Here is a 21,203-nt window from a genome sequence, read left to right on the forward strand (position 1 = left end):
TGAAAATGGATCGGACCCGGTCCATTTGTGGACCGGGTCAAATTTTAGACTGGGTATTAAAAGGATGGACTAGTGAATTAAAACATGGACTGATCTAAAAAATCGAGATAAAATATATGGGCCAACCCAAAAAATATTTAGGAGTCAATTGGACTTTGATTTGGGGTCCGGTAAGTGGAAATACGGACTGAGTACAAGAAATAGTTTGGCTTCTAAATTTGAATAAGAGACCCATTTTGATTAACGATGCACTAAAGGTGCCAGAATATCACCTAATACGGAAATATGTAACTATAAAAGATCCGGATAATAAAATTATATGATGTTGCAATGACCGTGCAATAATATTTAATAACAAACAAACGCTATCATTTAAATGTGCGAAATAAATGCGATGTGCATGCGGAAGTTGGTAGAACGTTGAGAAATGCAAATTCCGATAATACTAAATAATAGCAGCAAACAAATAGTGGTAGTAATACTGCTAATAATAATAACAATAATGACAATGGTAATAATGATAATGCTGATGATAATGGTGATGAAAAATAATAATAGATATAATAATAATAGTAGATAACAAATATTGATAATTAATAACAAAAATAATAATTGATAATAATAATAATAATAATAATGATAATAATAATAGTTGTAACAGAATAATAAAACGCCGTTATTGATAAGAGACTAATAACTATAGTAAATATAATATATATTATTATTTTATTTTATTTTTATTTTTGAAAATATTAGAAGCGCAAATATGTATTTCGGAGAAGAGGCGGGACAAAATTGGGTGTCAACAGCAGTCACCAACGATTCCAAGTTGTCTTCGAGATATTTCTCATACACTTTTGCCCACCAAGATTTATACTTGGATGAAAGGAGCTTCCTCACATTAGACGTAGTGGTAGGGAAAGTTTCCTTCGACATGAATTTTTGTGACACACAAATTCGAGAGAATCTAAGTCCTTCGGCTAATAAGGCACTGCGAATATCACTTTCCAAGACGCTAGGAGTCTCTTGATAAAACCCAAACTGACGGCTGAATCGGTACGGACTATATGGTTTGAAGATGTAGGAGTCCTCACTCCTCAAATGAAGGTGATTAAAACGAAGGCTCATAAAGTAACTCACCTTCAACTCTGGTTCCTTGCCATTATCCACAAAATAATGAGGATGGGACCTATTTGGCATAGTAGAAGTCCAAGCAACGCTATCTCCTCGGTGAACGCATTTTCTTGCATGCTCCCCATCAAAATATCTTGCAGCACCTTCTCCAGAATAGACTACCATTAACGGAACTGATGGTCCGTTAGGAAGTGCAAAATGCGTCTTGAAGTAGTGAGCAAGCCAACCATATACATAATGAATGGGAAATGATACTTTGATATGCTCAAGTTGCGATGACTTGGAAATCTTGGTTAAACCATTGTAAATGTTCGATAAGACTGGGACTGCAAGACTAATTACTCGTTGATTTGCCATCATGGCCTCCATTCCAAAAGTCCCTGGTCGAATGAAGTCACTATCTTTAGAGGAAAATACAAAGGCGCACAACCAACATGATAAGAAGGCTGCTAAATATGAATCATCCCTTTGTTCATGATCTACTCCAAGTTTGGAAAACATTACTTCATCTGCACTTGACCACTCGGCTACTCCAGGTATAGCTCCAGTTGGATTATATGTTGACTTCAAGTGAGCAGACTTTTTCTCCTTCCGTGGTGGAGCAGGCTCATATTTCAAAGTTCTTTTGCACCAAAACTTTATCCACTTGCTCAAGGGCACACTTGGAGCATGAATCTCACCTTCTTGAAGAAGTTGAAAGGCTACGAATAGGTACTCACATGTTTGGGAACGAACCTTTCTTTATTCTTATTGGTACCTGTAAGCTCCTTAGCTTCGGGCACTACTTCTTCATAAGGGGAACCACCAATGGGTAGACCTCTAATGACGTGTAAATCCCATAGGAATATTGATAGCTCTCCAACGAATGTAAGAAATGTATTTGTCGTTGGACACCAGGCTTTAAAGAATGCTTGCAATATGTTTGAATTGCGATCATAGGTGAACAGAGAAGCATAAATAGCACCATATATTCTCGCTGTCTTCAAAGTTTGTTGACTTCTGCCAAGCATGTCTTCAGCCCATTCCTAATATCCTGGTGTATGATGATATTCACGGTCAATTTCCATGGTTCCTGATCCCCAGTGTACTTGTCCTTGAAGTATTCGACGTCCTAAACAAGGAAGGGTGCCCGCAACGTTCGACTTGCGATGATTTGGATTCTGAAGGGACCACATTTTTGACGATCGGTTAGAACCTTGGTTGTGTTCTGAAGTCCAATTCAGCATATGGAGAGAATTCCTCAAAGATGGCCACGGACCAGCGTAGCAACCAACCAGTGGAATATGAGTCAGCAACTTGGTTAAGATCTCGCCATTTTCAGCTTCAATTATGAGATACTTATTTTTGGAAGACAGAGACGTATAATCTCTTAAATGAACCATCTCTTCAAACTGCATGAACAAAAGAAGCTTGGTTAATCACAAGGTTGAAGTTGATTGAATTCATGTAAACGGTACTTATCAGTCTTAAGGTGTCTGAGGCAATGTTAATCTCTCGCCCCCTAAGTCGATTGTTTTGTGAATGTAGTGTTAAAAGGAGCTCAAATTGTCAGTCTCAAAGTGTCGGAGGTAATATTATTCTCTCGCACTCTAAGCTGATTGTTTCTTGGATACGGCACCAAAAGTGTCTTTACTTATCAATCTCATAAGCTGATTGTTTCTTGGATACGGCACCAAAAGTGTCTTTACTTATCAATCTCAAAGTGTCAGAGGTAATATTAATCTCTCGCACTCTAAGTTGATTGCTTCGCGGATACATCGTCAAAAGGACCTTCACTTGTCAGTCTCAAAGTGTCGGAGCCAATATTATTCTCACGCACCCTAAGCCAATCGCTTCATAAATATACGCATGTCAGTCTTAAGATGTCGGAGGTAATATTATTCTCTCGCACCTTAAACTGATTTCTCATAAACTTTATCAGTATTGGACCTTTAAAATAAAAAAAATAAAAGAACTGTCAGAGCCGGACTCCAGGTTAATGCTAAAAAACGAGAGAAGCATGCAACCTTATATACACATCAAAGGCGGCTGATAACAACTTAATTTCGATGTGGGACGTTCCATGCAGAAGTTGTCTCCCAAAATATCCAACTAGTTTATGGCCTTGGCCTAAATTTGTTAGGAGTCTGAATGTTTGGCAATTTTAAGGTGCCAAAAAGAAAAGTCATTGGCTGATTCAATTATGTTGCTGAAGATATATTATTATGGAACCATGAAATCACTTTAAGCTTCCACGTTGGTTAATTAGCAGGATCACGAGGCTTAAATTCTAAATCCCCCTTCAAGGAAAAAGGGGTTGACTTAGCTTCTTCGGTTACTTCAAGTCTAATCGTGGAGGTTGGACTAATCGCAGATCTCATCTCAATAAGCCTTGAAGTAAGGGGCATTTGTGGATAACAAAATTTTATTAAATTTAAATCCGCAAGAAATTCGGATTATATTAAATTCAAGATATATTAGTCCAAACAAATATTATGGATTAATTATTTAAGTCCAATAAATATGGATTTGAATAATGATCCAATTTTTTATGGGCTAGTCCATTAATGTGGATTATAAATAATGAGCCCACTTTACTAAGCCCAAGATGTCATCTTTCTAGAAGTCCAAATTTGGTGCCACGTGTCAAATGGCGTGGCATGACAAGTTAAATGAAAGAGCCAATAGGGTCATGTCATGTGTCAAAATGACGCAGCATGCCTAGTCAAATCAAAGGCCAATGAAGATGTGCCACGTGTACAAGTGACATGTTCCGACCAATCAAATATCGCCATGTCGATTGAAATCTGATTGGCCGAAAGGAGTTCGTCTTTATCACGACTCCTCCATCCTATAACTATAAATAGGGGCCTCATAATTCATAAAAAATGATAGAAATTCTAACAAGAAGCCAGGGAGGGCTCGTGGATCAAACGCCGCATATTTCTCTACCAGCTAAAAGCATTCAAGCACTCAACTATTTCTCTAGAAGTTCTAGAGATCCAGACGAAGATTCAAGATCAAGCTCAAAAGCCCTTGAATTTATTATTGAAAAGGCGAATCAGAGGAATCATAGAGATTGTAACACTCATATTCTGAAATCAAATACAACGATTGTTGCGATATTTTCCTGTCTTGATTATTATTTTCTCGACGCGAATTTTATTGTCTACAGTGCCTTTTATGACCACGCGAAGTGCGGACAAATTCCCTAGTAAATAAATAAATAAATGAAACGGGCTAGTGCTAGAATTCCTTATTATATAGCCCCGCATATCTCCTTTTTAGTGTATTTCTTGAGTTTCTATGGTGTTATCCTTGTTTCTGATTGAATACTGTTTTATTAGTTTCCCACTTGTTATGCCCCTTGGAGAGTATTGACCATTTCTGTACTAATGTATGTAACATTTGAATTGTCATACTTTTTTCATACATATAGCTGGCTTTTAAAAAGGAGATTTCAATTATTATTTTCCTTAAAAAAAAAAAAAAAAAGAGGGAGGGGGTAGGAGGAGAATCCTGGATCCATAAGTTCTGCTAAAACCAATCATCTTCCTAGAAAGCAATAGGAACATTTCTTGACTAGGGACCGGAAGAAAAAGGTACTACGAGCCCGTTTGGATTGACTTATAAGTTGCTTATAAGTTGCTTATAAGATGTTTTCAGCTTTTTTGAGTGGTTGGCTGGCCTGCTTAAAGTCATTTTGTGCTTAAAATAAGCTCAAAAAAATAATTGGGTTCATTTGACTTAGCTTATCTAAAGCAGTTTATAAGCTGAAAACAGTTTATAAGCCAAAAAAAATAAGTTAGACTACCCCAACTTATTTTTTTTAGCTTGCAGCTTATAGGCATAAGTCCATTCAAGCAGTCTCTACATCTTTTATGTTAATGGAGTATAATTTTATTGACAAGTAACTTATATGCGAATTGCGAGAGAGTTCAAAGTAAACTTATGCTTATCAATGTTGCGTAAATACATCAAGTTTAATAAAGTGAAAAAATATATTAATTAAATATGTCTAATAAAAAAAAAGTTTATATACAAATTATTTATTGATTGGGGTAGACATCTATAGCGAGTTAATTTTTGTAGGACGTTCGTAAATTAACTTTTAGAATACAACAATTTGGGTGCTGTTTTAGCTAGTGGCTTATCATGTTTAGCACATCATCTTCAAACTTCAATCATTTTGATATTTGAAAGGGAAAAGTGATCTTGAAAAGGCGGCTTCATATTACTACTCCCAACGTCTCATATGATTTGAAGGTAAATGACTGGGTGTAGAGTTTAATTTAAAGAAATTAACATCTGATATATAAGTTAAATATATACAAATATCAAAGTTATTCTTTTAAATACTGAATGGTTGTAAGAATTTCACGTGTCTTTTTATTTTTTGTTTCTTTCTAAAAATTTCAACTATTTTATTAATTAGATCTAAGTAACAAGTTATGCCGTTAAAATTGAAATTAAAATGTTAAGATTATTATTTCTTCAAATAGAAAAGTGTCATTTTCTAGCATGTCACATAAAGTGAACATAAGTACTGTATTATTTATACTTGGCCTTTATACTTTCTTATAGCAAGAGGAGTATATCATATCGGCCAATTCCATGCTCATATCTTCTTATGTATCTTCAGTCTTGTCATCTCTTCTTCTGTTTCTGCTGGGAAAAACAAAGACAAAAGATTATTCACATAAAAAGAAGAAAAATACATAATACCCATTTTTATTTTTTTTAACCAACAAAGAAGAAAGCAAACAATGAGTTTTTTTTCTTGTATAGAAATGATAAAACATGAATCCATGAACCTTGAAACACAAATCCCTTTTGAGGCAATTAGGCGTCAATAGAATGAGAAAGGAGTGATAAGGACAAGGATATATGTTAAACAACACATTGTTCTACACAACACATATGTTAAAATTCTGACTCCACCTCTCCACAACACATATGTTGGTGATTAAGGGACCAGTATAATTGAATATGCATAATTTGGGTCAAATATAGGCATCTAACTGACTCATTCACTAACATTCTTTTGATAAGTATAGATCATAAGCTTTGCAATTTGTCTTTTCAAGCTTTGAATAAATGAATCTGCCCTTAATTAAACCCCCTCCATTGATAAGGACCAATTGTCGTATTTCTTTGACAGCTAAGCAGGGGTGGATCCACGTGGTATCAAGTGGGATCAATTGTACCCACTTCGTCAAGAAATTATACGGTACGTATATTAAAAATTTGGCTTAAAATAGAATGTTTGTTTTATTAATATTTGTTGAACCCACTTGAACAAAGTTGTTTCCGTGTTGAGGTGATAAGCGGGTTCAAAAGGCACCTTGAAGGTCAAGTGTTCGAGCCTGTCTCTCTCTGCATTTCTATATATTTTGTTGGTTATATCTAATTTGCACGCAAGGTCCTCCTACTTTGTAAATTGTAATTGCAGGTATTCTACTTGTTATGCTGAAGTTCATCTTACTTTTTTAAGAAAAGGAAAAACCTAAGTGATTTATTTCTTTCTTTTGTAGGTTTGATTCTTTTTTAGTTTATTTTATCATGGAATTGTATATTTGGGTTGATTTCCAATTTAGTTTGTTGCTATTTTTCTTTAGTATTTTGTGCTCCTATCAGTTCAGTTAAAATATGCATGTGTAATTTAGGAAAACTATTTACATTTTCTTAATTTTGTGAATTATAATTTTTCCATCTATAAACAAAATAGATTTTAGATAGTTAAGTTTCTTAGAGTTTAGTTAGATATTAAATTTGACAAAAAGATTCTTCTAAAGTTTAAAAGGTTGTTTATTTTTGTTGAAGTGAAACTTATAAAATTAAATAGATAAAATACAATTATTTACATTAAAGTAAATAGAGTTTTGGTGAAAAAATTAAGTTTTTGCTGGCTTTCTAAGAAAAAAAATCCTAAGGTCTTACGTATTTTTAATAGTTTTTCTTAGGAAAGGCATCTTTGTCCACGCCAAAGAGCACCAACTTTAAAATGGCTTCATCTGAGTCGAGTTATGAAAATAAGGAAAAAAATTGTTGCATGTAAATTTTACTTGTCTTGCTCAACATCATTCGTACTGTCGTCTGTTGTCTTTTTCAATTGAACCCGCTTGTATAAATTTTTGGGTCCGCCATTGCAACTAACTTTAAAGATATTTTTTTTTTCGATCCCCACCCCTCACTTTCGACCAATTTAAACCTCTCCACATTTAATCTACGATTAAAATAAAACAATGTCACTCCAAAAATGACTTCTTACAAACTAAAGTGGTCTACATTTTGCTGTAAATTCTTAAAAGGATATGATTAGGTTTTAGGAATGATTTCCATTTTCGTAAGCACTGCGTCCCCTTATCAAACAAATATCAGATAGAATAAAAGAGTATTCCTTCCACACATTTTGTGGATTTCCCTTTTTTGGCATTAAAACAATAAAAATGACATAAATCTCAAATAAGGAAATCATAAGCTCAACTTGTGCATCCACTGCAAAAAAAAAAAAAAATTATCTGTGGAGGTTGAAAGTTGCAATTCGCGATGGTTTTAGCCACTTCTAACAACTAGTGAAGTCTAAAACATCCGCGAATTGCAACTTTCAACCTCCGCAAATTATCCATTTTTTTGTAGTGATCACACCAAATAAAAGTAAAAAGAAGTTATAATAATGATAGAGGTTATCCAACAAGACTAAAACATATCTCAACCAGTAGGTATTGCATATACACATATGTTTTGTGCTGCACCTTATCTTTAGCTAATTCTGCATTAATTTCAAGAAATTGCAAGTCTTATGAGAAAACTTCATTGCATGTCATTTTAGGTCTACCTCATCCCATTTTCTAACACTTTCAACCACCATATTTTTCACATCTATGAAGCGGCTCTATTGGTCAATGCAAGACCTAACCAAACTATTTCAAACGACCTCCTCTCATTTTGCCCTTAATGTGTGCTACTTGCACCTTTTGGCGAATTTGTGAACATATTTAATCTTATCTATTTTTGTATGGTCGCACATCCATCTTAGCATTCGTATCTACAACACTTATCTTGTGGATATGTTGGACTTGAACGGCCCAACATTTGTTACCACGTAACATCTCCAGTCTTAATTATAATTGTTCTGTAAAACTTACCTTTGACTTTGTTAGACATTTTTCTATCACATAACATTCTTGTCACACTTCTACATTTCAACCATTCAATTTTAATTATATGTGAGTAACATCTTCATCTATATTAATTCCATTCCCTTGAAACAACTAGCTAGATATTTAAATTGCCTATATTGTATGAGGGCAATTCCGGCTAGTCTTATCTCAACTTCTCTCTTCTCATACTTACTAAATTTGCAGTGCATATATTTAGTGTCACTTCTATTTATCATAAAACTCTTACTTCAAACTCTATCTGTGTGAGCTTGCTCACATTGCTGAGCCCAAACTCAAATGAAGGAGAAAGATATTATAGTAATTTAGCAATCAAAACTTTTCAATTTTTTATGATTCCTCATCATAATACATGGCATTGGATATTTCACTAGCTACTCTCCTTTTATCACGTAAAAAAAATAAAAATTCGAGCAACTCATATAACTTAAACTTTGTTCATCAGCAGTACAGGAAGAGGTGTGGCTTTGATTGCTCAACTCATGATTGAATGTAACCAAAAAAAAAAAAAATGGAAAAGATCGAATCTGAAAAAAAGTATTTAACAGCTATCTGCAGTCTTTATTCGATTACAATTAAATTAACCTTCTCCTTCTCATACTTCTTAGTACTTCATTAAATATTAAGATTAAGATAATTCACTACTCACTGGTAGTCAATGCAACAATGGAGAGAAAATATGATCGTACTAACTCTATGGATTTCACATTAATAGCGCTAGGGGTGATCATAGCTTCCTAGGTATCATCAACCGATTGGCTAGCTAAATAAATTCAAGAATTGATTCAAATGTCAAATCGCAATATAATGTAGGAATGCAGACAAGATATGTTGGTTTCAATTGAAGTAAAGTAGACCATAACCATATATGGCTTGAAACAAAAAAGATCCTTCAAGTTTGTAAACCTTCAATTATCTGCCTCCCTAATTTATTGAATACATTGTAACATGTTAGTTGTCACTTATAAGTTGTCACCACTTAATAATGAATCAACTGACCCAAAAATATTTTTAAAATACATAATCAAAGAGAAAATAGAAAAGAAAATGAGTTCAACTTGTATCGTTAGATGGTACTTCTCTTTCTTTCTTATCCAAACTAACAATAATTTATTTTTCTCTTGTTTTATGTAAATAAGAAAATTAGTTGCTCTTTTGAAGATCTCCTGAATCTAGTATGCTTTGGTGATACGATGTGAAAATTTTAATTAGTATGTATTTATTATTGATTAAAACTAATAAAAAAGTAATAATCCTCCTTGCCTGTTTGGCTAGCAATTCTCTTATTATTTTTCAATATTCAATTTAAAAGAGATTCTTAAGTATGTGTATTAGTTTTATTTTATCTACGCACAAAACGCCAAATAAGGAAGCTAAAATAGAAAATAATTGGTAAAAAAAATCATTATTTTTTTATTTTATTTTTTTAACATTTACTCATAAAACAGATGAACCCTATGAGATCAAACCACATGTGTCATCTACATAAACAACTAACGTTGAATTCCCCCAAAATATTTTCCTTCGTTTATTTTTGTTAAGTGATACTCGCTAGAAAGGAAAAAGAACTTTTTAAAAGGTCAAACCCATCGATAGATACATGTGATCGGTCAGTTCTTTCATTTGAACACCTCAACTAAGTCTTGTACCTATTGAGCACTCAGACTATATTAAATTTGTTCCAATTAAATATTTTTTTAACAATCAACTAAAATTACAAAGTATGTGTAACACACTCGCCATGTGACATAATGATTAATTGAAAGAGGGCATGTGGCATGTGGGTGTAAAGTAAAAATTTTAAAATAAATTATAAAATAAAAAAACCTATTTTTCAGCAAAAAATAAATTAAAACCCCTATTTTTCAGCAAAAAATAAATTAAAAAACCTATTATCTAAATCCCACCCCACCCCTACCGGACCGTCGGTGAACCACCACGTATCGCCAACACCACCTGCTCCGACGAACTCTAAGCAATGAGTCATTGCTCATTTTCCCTCTTCCCGTTGCTCCCTCGTCACTCTCATGCCAAAAATAAACCAGATCCGTCGGAGCCAAGTTCAGTGCTGGCGATCTCTGCCCCAACAACAATGAACAAGTTCGACGCCAGCGAACTCTGTCAAGCCCCTTTCTTGTACAACAAGCTGAAGATTATAATTTCAATTCCAAAGTCAAGCTCTATAACAATTTGACTATAAGAGTTCTGGAAATTTTTTGTCCAAAGCTTTAAATGAATTTTAATGGAGTCTTCAAATTTTCACCTGAACATTTTTCATCCAAAAATGATAAACCAGTGCTTTAATCAAGAATTTTAGCACAAGTACACAACTATCATTCATTTCAATTGAACTTTTGCCAACAAAATTGAATTCCAAATCTGGGTTTTCACACCAATCTTCAAAGTATTTGAATAGTGATTTTCAAGAGAGGTTCCAACAAAGATAGCCGGATTTTTCTCCCTCTTTTCTTTCAATTTTTCCTGTTTTGTTCTTCCATATTCTTGTAAGGTTTTCCAAATTTAGTGTGGTGGTGGTCGGGTGGATGGTAGTGGAAGGTGGAGTAGGTGGCGGGAAGAAAGAGTGAGGTAGAAGAAGGAGAAAAAAAAAATCACCAAAAAAACTCCTCACGCGCTCAGTATTGGTGTAACACACATAATGTGCGAAGTCAGCAAAAAATATCTAAATGGCACAATCGGATCCTACTTCAAGTATCTAAATGAAACAAAATTTAGTTAAGGTATTCAAATGAAAGAATCGGACGACTACAGGTGTCTATCGATGAATTTGACCTTTTTAAAATGCATTGATTCTATGAATGTCTTATCTAGTGAACATGTCACAATAACGATGATAAGCATACATGCTTAAAAAGCTAGAAAATCATCATAAATGGTACGGAAAAGGGCTTGAAATGCTCTCAAACTATGAGATTTGGTACAAAAATGCCTCTATTTATTTTTGCGCTCCAAAATACCCCTGCTGTCAATCTATTGGACCTAAATTGCCCTTATTTTCAACGGCAGGGGCATTTTTTTGCCCAATAGATGGACGGAAGGCAATAGACAATATTGTAACAAATCTCATAGTTCAGAGGCATCTTGGGCCATTTTCCAAAAAAAATAATTAAATTTTTTATTTTGTTATATGGCATGTTAAATTGGTTAGTTTTAAAATTAACCTAAACTAATTATATCCCAACACAAAATTTGAATCCACCTAACCCGCCCCGACTTAAAATGGTGACCGTAGCAACATCTGTCCCCGCCGATGGGTCACCATGAATCTCCACCGTCTTTTCCTCTATTGAACAGCCCAAAACGGCAAAACCTCTATTAAAATCACCACCGTAAAAGCGCTCATCCAAACGGCCCATCGAGCCACCATTAAATAGCCTTGACAGTGTTACAATGATGATTTTAATTACCCTTAATTTTACTTGAAACCCAGTAACTATATAAGGAAAATTAATGCCAATGTTCATGTGGCAAAAATGATTACCCTTAATTTCACTTGAAACTCAGTAACTATATAGGGGAAATTAATGAGAATGTTCATGTGGCAAAATTGATTATCCTTAATTTCACTTGAAACCCGGTAACTATATAAGGGAAATTAATGGGAATATTCATGTGGATAACCATCCATGTTCAATTAATAATCCGTTCTTTTAACAAATTAGATTATTCGTCTACATAGAATCACCAGCCAAAAATATTGATTAGTTAATCTTAGCTATGGTGGCTCGATGGGCCATTTGGATGAGCCGTGTTATGGTGGTGATTTTAATGAAGGTTTTGGGCCATTTCAACAGAAAAAAAAAAGACGATGGAGAATTAATGTTGACTCACCGACGGAAATCTGAAAGCAATCGAAAGAGAAAGAAGCAACATATTAAGAGGAAGAATAAAGACATAAAGAGTTAGACAGGACATGACACAGTTACAGCTTACCGAGGACATGACCTTAGATAGGAAGGTGTGGAGGACCCACATTAGGGTAGAAGGCTAGTATATAAGTCTCGTTATCTTTCCTTATTAGTAGGCGCATTAGCGCATTATAATTTCTTGTGCTTTGATTTATGTTATTATTTGCTACTTTCTGTACTTTGATTACTCTATTTTATCTGTGCCGCTTTCGTGATTTGCATTTCCATATCGCTTTGAATTCCTTGATTATCCTGTTTTACTGTGTCGCTTGCATTATTTCATTGCAATATCGTTTTAAATCTTTTAACCTTATCTGACCCCCTTTTTATGCTTCTATTGAGCCGAGGGTCTCTCGGAAACAGCCATCCTACCTTGGTAGGAGTATGGTCTGCGTACATTATACCCTCCCCAGACCCCAAGATGTGGGATTTCACTGGGCTGTTGCTATTGTTGTTGTAATAAAGACATAAAGAGGTAAAAAAAAAAAAAAAAAAACTTGGAGATAAACAACACCTAGCATTACAAAAATCTCCATCTTTCTGTAGCGCTAGCATTCAAGGTTTACAAATGAAAAATCGGGGCATACAATGTATTTAGTAATAAATACCAAATTTGCTGCCGTTTGTCCCAACCACCAACTGCTTCAATATTATTTGTAATGACAATTAGACTTGTGCACGAATCGATTTAGTTCGGTTTTGGCCATCAATGAATTGAAATTTCGAATTTCGAATTTCTAAAATTCTCAACTAAACTCGATCCATTCTAGATTCAATTTGATTCGTTTTTTATTATTTTGATTCGGTTACATAAATTAATTTGTTTTTTGTTCGAAATTTAAACAAGTAATTATTTTCATTTCAATTTTAGAGTAAACATAACAAAAAATAATGAGATCCTAAATTTGCAGCCTTATAACCAAAACATTAACCAAGAAAAAACCATAAACTCGCAAGCACAATAGCATATAAATAGAAAAACAAGAGCTTGACAACTTATACAAGCATACAAATCCGCCAACACCACATTACATATACTAAATTAATAATCCAGCATCTTGCAATTAGACAAGCATAATAACTCAATTTACATTCTCAAAAAAAACAAAAAACCTAATTTGTACAGGCTAAGATCGAAGAACAAACAAAGCCATGGGTGGAGGCAATGGCCAAAAGGCAAAGATGGCTCATGAGAAGAACGCTGAAAAGATCAAAGACCAAAAGGGAAGTTAGCTTGAGGCCAACGAGAAGGCCATGAATATCTAGTGCAAGGTGTGCATGCAGACATTCACTTGCACCACTTCTGAAGTTAAATAAATATTTCTTCAACTATTAAGTATTAAGCGTATATATAGTTGGACTATTAGAGTATTAGTCATTAGTGGCATTCGGTTAATAATTGCAGCCAACCGTATCGAACCGTTAAACTGTAATATTTTACAACTGTATTTGTAAATCGAAATCAAATTGTAAAGAAATTTAGATGAACCGATTAGTGCATCGAAATCAAATTGTAAAGAAATTTAGATTGAACCGATTAGTGCACAGGCCTAATGACAACTCCTCTGCAGCCCCCCCCCCCCCCTGAAGGGCATAACAAAGCAACCTCTATTAGTTGAACTCCATTTTCTAGAAATTGGACTCATTTTCAGAACACTGTTGGTGACCACAAATACAAAATTCCTCATGAAGAGATATATTACAAAATAGAAAGGTTCCAAGTACAATCACTTAGTTGAGGAAACAACCAATCCAGCAAAAAATAAATAAATTGTAATACAAAGGATTATCAAAGCTAAGATTAACAAGCAAAAAACTCAATTTTGAAGCTTCAACTCTCAAAAGACCATACACATTTAATCCACCAACAAAGATAACTTTCTATTATTCTAATCTCTTTGATCTTCAAACAAATAATCACATATGACTAGACAACTCAGGCAAAAGCATACTAATTCTTATAGCTATTGAGAAAGCTAATGAAATCTAGTGTTCGATTTACTTTATTCATCCTATTCCAAGATTTACACCAAATAGAGGAAATATACTTCAGATGTTAAGTGAAGTTGTTCTACCTTGGGAGCACCTTCTATTTTATCGAATAAATAAATCTTGGCCAAGCATAAGCTACCATATCCTAAACTTTACCCCTTGGCAATATACATCTTTTCATAATTTTCCCCCTCAATTCAGACCCTTCTGAGAAAATCATACGGTTATTTCGTCAGAGGATAAACTCAAATTAGAAAATAGTCATATAGATTTTTAACATAGCATATGTAAATACTCAAACATACAGGGAAAATATGGCCAATATTCTGATATAACCAGCAGTATTCAACACTATCTTTAAATCAAAGAGCCTGACTTCAAACAAAAAAGCAGAGGAAACAAATGAAATTGGCAAAAAGAAAGGCCAGATTACTTGTTTATGTTAATAGGACACGGTCACTCAAAGTTTCGTGAAACAAATTCAGTTATATAGAAAGGCAGAAAAAATTCACAGAGAACTAATTCTATCCATTTTTCTCATCAAGAAAAATAAAAACATATGTTTAGCTATGGCTTTTTGTTTTAGATCAATACTGCATAGGCTTTTCAAATAATTCTAATTATTTTCTCTTTCTCATAGGAGTAGAATGATGTTTCCTGGTGTTAGCAGCGAAAAGAGCTGTTGAACACATAGGGTCTCAGTTGGACCATCCTAACATGATGTGGTCAATTTACTTTACATTGACATATACAATAAACCATAAAAGTTAATCATCCGGGCAATTGAAGAAGCAAATAGGTCTTATCTAATTTGAAGTGCTACGATGATTTACATGTACAACACATATTTACAAATTGGGATGGTATTTGTATACATGACGTAACTTTTATGTCTTTATTCAGTTTGATAAGCATTTTAGCTAGAAAACCTGGCAGCAATGCTGGCTACAATTTGAAATGGAACAATCGGATGCCAGAATTTAGATACTGACAATAGATGGAGCACCTTATGACGTAGAATAAGGTTAATTCATGAAGGAAACTGGTGAGATTCCAAAAGCAGCGTTGACATACGTGAGGTTTAACTTGCACAATGACCAAACATCTATGGCTGTAAGATTGAAATTTTTACAACTACCTCAAAACGTTAAAGAGCAAGTAACCGAAGAAGAACAAACAAAATCAGATTAAACAAAGAAGTAACCGACTCAACACTGAGCTCAAAACTAAAAGGAAATATCCAAGAGAGAAAAAAATAGATCATGAACTGAACTCACTCGGGAGAGATCAAAGTGGAATCAGCGAGAATAAGAGCAACAAAATCAATTTGGAAAGACAAAGATTGAAAGACAAAGAAACAGATACAAATTTGAGAGGAAACATAAGATAAAATCGTATGTAATGTGTAGAGAATTTTAGATAGGTTAGGTAGATGGAAAGATCAAATAGAGATATGAGGTGTCTTTCCATTAAACCATAACATTGACACGTAACTTTTATTTAAGCTACAATAGGTGGACACGTAAGCTGTATTTAAGCACCGCAAGCCGCAAGAAGTCAAAAAGGCCATTGGATTTAAATTAAAGGCCAAATCCATCGGCAGACATCTGTGGCCGTCCACTTCTTTTGAAGAAAATATAATAAAAAATAAAGACAGATTTGGAAAATTTTCTACTTGCTTTCTTCATTCATCTATATCTATTTATATACAAGTATGTAGAGTATGCCCCAACAATGTAAGAATATGAAAACCAATTATGAACCTACACTTGTCCACTATCTATTTGTTGTCCACTATCTATTTTGTTCCCTAATGTAATAAACTATACAGTTGTACACTTATTTCTGGTCACTGCTATGTCATGAAATTTGGAGGAAATTTTATCTCTCCAGCTGGCAAATCTGAAAATGATTTCTGGAAATGTTTATTTTCATTCGGGCTTTGCACTTGGATATCTGAATATTCATTAATTGGGCTTGTATGATGAGGCCCAAGACTGATAGAACAGTTAGACCCAAAACTAGTGCAAGGCCCAAAACTAGTGCAGGACAACTTTGTTTGTTCCGCCTCTTTCCTTTTGTTCATTTGGATTAATCGAGCAGCTTGTTCTTCATCTTCTCTAAATAACAATGGTGCATCTATATTTGTAAATTCAACACACTTGAGCATCTAAAGTGAACCTTGTTTCATTTAGACACCTCAAATGAGCAATACCTGTTCCAGTTAGACAATTTTTACATCAGATCTTTTAAATCCCAAGTGCGTGTGTATCAGTCGTTTCTTACGTGGATTAAGTGACCAATTATATTGTATCAGCTCATTTAAATTTTGCCAACTCATTTTAATTGACCACAACACCCCCCCCCCTCCCTCCTTCCTGCGTCATCTTCACCACATTCCCTCACCCCCCCCCCCCCTCTCTCTCTCCCTGCGTCTTCTTCACTAGACCCCGCCCCCTCTCCTACGTTTTCTTCACTAGATCCGCACCCTTCCCCTCCCCCCTTCCCCCCGCGTCTTCTTCACCAGATCCCCGCCATTGCAATTTTTTTCCACTTCTTCTTGTTTATCTCTCCTTCTCAATACTTCCTCCATCCCCCATCCACCACCACATTGCCACCACGACACCACCACCAATATCCAACCTTCTACTCCTATAATTTTTTAACGTGGCAAGAAGTTAAATCAATAAACAAATTAGTTATGTATCAGCCAAAAAAAAAAGTAAAGAAAGGATAGAACTTCAACTTTGTATTTCAGCAAAGCAAAGAAACACATTTATTTTTGCGGAAAATTTTCTACCCCAGCAATGGCTCAATGGCTTCAAGAAAGCATCAGTTAGCAATGGCGAAAAGCTTTATTTTTTCCGGTCAATATTTAGAGCTCTGTTTAGCCCGTTTCTTGGGTCTTCGCCGTTGTCGGCGACAACTATGAAGGCGGCTGTATTGGATGCAGAAAAGCATTAGTAGTAATTCAAAAAGCCATAGCAAGGTTGAGCTAAAGAGTATTTTTGCAATATTTGACAAGAACAATGATGGGTACATAAAAATCAATCAAGAAAATGTATGGCTTTTGATGATATTTTTATAATTGCTCCTTATTTCTTAACAATTTAATAAGTTCTACCAACTTTTAATTCCATATTTTTAAGAAATTTGGAGAAGGAGAACTTTGAGGAAGAGGGCTGCCATTTTTTCAGAAATTTGGAGAAGGAGAAGTTTGGGGAAGAGGGTGTGTGGGGCCTCCCATTACTAAATAAAGAAAAGAATAAAAAAGAAAATAGTTAAAAACTAAAAAAAATACGTTCCCAACTTCAAAATGGCATTTTTCACGCTCTATTTAACGTGAAACTCACCCAAATTGCTATGTCAGCGAAAAATTGCTATGTCAGCGAAAAATGCCTAAATGAAACATGAATTGTTCACCTGAAGTGTCTAAATGAAACAAGGTCCACTTTAGGTGCTCAAGTGAAAGAAGTGGACGATCACAGATGTCTGCCGATGGGTTTGACCTAAATTAAATGGCAGGAAGCAGCCATGTCGATCCTCTGGTTCGACTGGCTCTTCTAATATAGTAGAAATTATTCATTTAGAAGTAACATCTTTGCTTTAGGATAAGAAATCTGACTGACCACGTGACTTGGATTAATCTATAATATAATCTTGGAAAATTAAAGGAAATAAGTTATTATTATTTCACATATGAAAGGGCTTCTAACTTGCTTTATTTATAGTATAATTCAGAGTTGAATCATTTTTAAAGAAAGACGACCAACGGCTGTGGTTCGCTGATAAGTATTTATGTATTCTTAATCAGAAGTTTCAAAGTTAGAGTTTTGAAAATAGATTCACATTTAATTAATACACTATTAAAAAAGAGAATTAGCGATGAATAAACTTTTAGCTAAACAATAAAATCCATTGCTAATCTTATTTAGCGATGAATTATAAGAAAAAAAATTAATAGTTAAGAGCAATTTAGCACGAAGTTCGTAGCTAATTTCATTATTTTTTTATAGTGATAGAAGGAGTGCTTTACTCTTCCAATGTGAGACCTTCAATTCGAATTAATCGAGCCTTAGAGCTTGTATCAGACATTGAATGAAAAAACTAAAACAATAATAATAAAGAGAGAAGTTTATTTTTATTTGAAAAAAAAAACACTTATAACTAGATTATGCATTATGATTATACTTAATTAACTGTAGTTGGACATTTATTAGTAACTTTTCATTGTTAGAAGTATCTGAATTATGAATAAGTCACTTCTCGAATCATCAAATATTCTCATCATTAATGGAGTACTAGTAAAGGACAAACTTAATCTTCATGAAAAATAGAATATAAAATGAAAATTGTAAGGAATCTATTTGGTTTGGCTTATTTTAGTTTAGCTTGTGTGTTTGACCAATCACCTTAAGACGTAATATCTTTAATTACTTATCATAAAAAATTGACCACTCGTGTAGCGCATTCTTATCAAAAATCAAAATTATCATAAACAACTGAATTATTGAAACCAGACAGATGTGAAATATATATGGGTTTTATCCGAAATATGTTCGATAAAAATGGATTTATGATGCTTTTTAGTTTTTCCAGAAGAGAATAATATTCAAACATAATGATATCAATATTTTAATTAAAGTTAACGTGGCAAGAGATACACCTATGAATTTTGAACGTAAATGAAAAAAAGAGAATTTTTCGAGAAGAAAAAAAGGAAAAAAGAAAAAGATACGAGCTCTTTAATTACGCAAAGTGTTGGCCATGCTAAAGTGGAGTGGGCCCAAATTAGGTTTTGGCGGCACGTATTTGAATCAGTTAGAACCGTTAATTTGGGTTGGGCCTTATAGTAATTAAATGGGCTTTCTATCTTTGTCTTTTCTTTCTTTCTTTTTTTTTTTTTTTTGGGGGGGGGGGGGGGGGGGGGGGTGGGGATTGTCCTTCTTTTGGGGTGGTCTTTAATTTTTATCTCTCAAATTGATGGTCTTTAATATTTGTCCTTCGCTTAACACCTAGAGGTTCAGGCTCAGTTAAAAAAAAAAAAAAAAAAGGTAAGGCATAAGTTGGGATTCGTTATGCATAAGTTGGACCCCAACTTATGCCTTAAAGCTGAAGTTTGCCTTAACACAAACTTTTACCCAAAATTATGCCTTAAGGCAGAGGTTTGCAATATATATATATATAGATTTTGAAACCCAACTCACGCCTTGTGATTTTTTTTTAATTTTTGACTGAGCGAGGGTTCGAATCCAGAACCAAGGGGCTTTTAGCGAAGGATAAAAATTAAAGACCACTGATTTGAGGGGTAAAAATTAAAGACCACCCCAATATAGTGCAAGTGTTTGGGAGTGCTGCGGAACCTTGGGGAGTGACCAGCCTTAATGATTTGCACCGGAGTCGGGTTGAAATCGCTTTTAAGGCAGTAGCTTGCCACGACGCAGCGTTCATCTGATAAGTTGATTCTATCCGTTTGTTCATTTTATTGATTAGTATTGTTAATATTTCCAACAAGAACCCCCGCTCAGTAAAAAAAAAAAATCGCAACGCAATGGTTCGCGAAAATTTTGCAAGATTCAGAATTTTCTTTTTTACTCTGATGAAATTCTACAAAAGCGCCTAATTTTGTTACGAAATTTTGTCTTGCTATTTTTTTTACTATGTGAATTTTTATTTAGTTGGGTCAAGTTTAATGGAGTAGGTTTAAAAATAAAATCAAGATATTTTGAGAATTTCAGTTAAGTAGGGGTATATTTAAAAACTTTAATGATGGAAGGGATATTTTTTATTCAAATTTATAACAGAAGATATTTTTAGCTTTTTTTCCAAAATAAAGGGGTCTTTTTGACCCTTCTTCCTTTAATTTAAATAAGTAAAGACAAAAGATCAAGTCACATCAAATTAACAATATATGCCTGTGCGATGCACGGGCCTAACATGTATATTCGCTTTAATTAATCAGTTTTTAAGGTTTGTATTTTGCAAATAATTTTTAAAAATTTGTCATTGTCATGACAAACAAAGTTGTTCATCGATGCGAAGAAAAAAAATTAGTAAGAAGGTGAAGAAAAATTAATATGTTGATCCTAGATTGTTTCTTTTAAATTCTTTAATATCTCATATGTATTAAATTAATTAAAAATATGTTAATAAGGGGTAAATTAGTTACATTATAATTTTTTATATTAACAATTATAGATAAAGAGAATTGTTACAGAGAAATCAAAATTAGAAAGATATATGCTATATCGTAAATCACCAGATTAATTCTTAAATAACGTAAAAAGTTAAAAGTAATTGTCCACGTTAACATATCAAGAGAAACAAACTTTTCTTCTTCTTATTGTAACCTTCACATTAATTACTGATTTTCAAATCATTTTCTAAGGCTACTGAGATTATACTATACCAATAAATATGGATATCATGATAAAATATATATTTCATTTATTAAGAATGTGAAAAGTCAAAAGTGAACAAATAAAAGTGGACGGAGGAAATAAATATGTCCGAGAATTGTTCGTCCTGTCTTCACATTTAAAGTATTGAGAAAGAAGGAAAACGGGGATAAAAGTCGCTCCCTCTATTAGAGAGAAATAGGGCCACGATAGTAAAATACATCTTTTATTTATGATTTCTTAAGGGCCATGTAAAACGGAAAGTGAGCAAGTAATATGGGACGGAGGGAGTATATATTTTACCATAATATTCATATTTATTGGTGTATAATGTCAATAGCCTTGAAAAATGATTTGAAAATGAGTAATTAACGGGAAGGGTAAAATTAATAATAAGAAGAAAAATCAACGTGGACAGTAAAAGTGCACGGACGGTGCATGCATGTATACATGAGAAGATAATAAATATTTAGTACTATGACATATGTCCACATGGAATTAAAAAGTAGTTGGTTAAAGTGTACAATTTATTGTCCACGTGGAATTAAAAGTAGTTGGTTGAAGTGTACAATTTATATAGCTCTTGGTACAAG

The 21,203-nt window shown here is 33.8% G+C and overlaps 1 long non-coding RNA gene across 1 annotated transcript; it reads right to left on the minus strand.

The window, feature by feature from the left end:
* Positions 1-13,167: 13,167 nt before the first annotated feature.
* Positions 13,168-15,833, minus strand: LOC132635202 (uncharacterized). Its single transcript, XR_009580456.1, has 2 exons — positions 15,219-15,833; positions 13,168-13,421 (listed from the first exon to the last, which is right to left on the minus strand). It is a non-coding gene; the product is annotated as an uncharacterized LOC132635202 (long non-coding RNA).
* Positions 15,834-21,203: the final 5,370 nt, after the last annotated feature.

The sequence above is a fragment of the Lycium barbarum genome, chromosome 4 (assembly GCF_019175385.1).
Source record: "Lycium barbarum isolate Lr01 chromosome 4, ASM1917538v2, whole genome shotgun sequence".
Classification (NCBI taxonomy): domain Eukaryota; kingdom Viridiplantae; phylum Streptophyta; class Magnoliopsida; order Solanales; family Solanaceae; genus Lycium; species Lycium barbarum.